The 621-nt window shown below is 45.6% G+C and overlaps 1 long non-coding RNA gene across 1 annotated transcript; it reads right to left on the reverse strand.

The window, feature by feature from the left end:
• Nucleotides 1–95: 95 nt before the first annotated feature.
• On the reverse strand, nt 96–471 carry LOC112486679 (uncharacterized). Its single transcript, XR_003049173.1, has 2 exons — nt 318–471; nt 96–213 (listed from the first exon to the last, which is right to left on the reverse strand). It is a non-coding gene; the product is annotated as an uncharacterized LOC112486679 (long non-coding RNA).
• Between the last annotated feature and the right edge of the window lie 150 nt (nt 472–621).

Genomic DNA, 621 nt, shown 5'->3' on the forward strand with positions numbered 1-621 from the left:
GGACAATATTAGCATATATTAACATTAATATTAGCAGATTAGGGGAAAAAAATTTTTTGCTTGCACAGTGAGACTGTGTTACCTTCGCTCTTTTCCAGCAGAGCGGCTATGACAGCTTCGTCCTCTATGGGGTTGAGAGAACAGGTGGAGTAGACCATTCTGCCTCCGACGGCCAGCTGTTCAACCCCTCGCACTGCGATCCGCAGCTGGAGCCTGGTGCGCACAAACGTACACGATGGTGTAAGGAGGACTTTTTTTTTCTTTTTTTTACCAAACAGCTGCTTCTTTGATTTTGCATCATTTCGCCGGCTTCTCACCCGTGAAGGTGCAGGCTGTTGCTGGTCGTCCATTTCTTCCACACATCTATGTTTTTTCTCATAGTGCCGTCGCCACTGCAGAGGAAACAAAGACAGTGCTTTGACACAGACACATGAAGTATAATCCGTTTGACCAGAGCCAGTAATCCCGCCTCTTCTCCTGCCCGTTATTCACTGCCAATGTGAATTTATTAATGTAGGTATAGTTTGGATGACTAGTATTGTGCCGCAAGCAACGATAACTGAAAAGCAGGAAATTGCACACTATGTGCAGTGACGTGGCTGTGCGGTTTATAATGACATA

The sequence above is a fragment of the Cynoglossus semilaevis genome, unplaced genomic scaffold (assembly GCF_000523025.1).
Source record: "Cynoglossus semilaevis isolate Cse_v1.0 unplaced genomic scaffold, Cse_v1.0 C18930382, whole genome shotgun sequence".
Classification (NCBI taxonomy): domain Eukaryota; kingdom Metazoa; phylum Chordata; class Actinopteri; order Pleuronectiformes; family Cynoglossidae; genus Cynoglossus; species Cynoglossus semilaevis.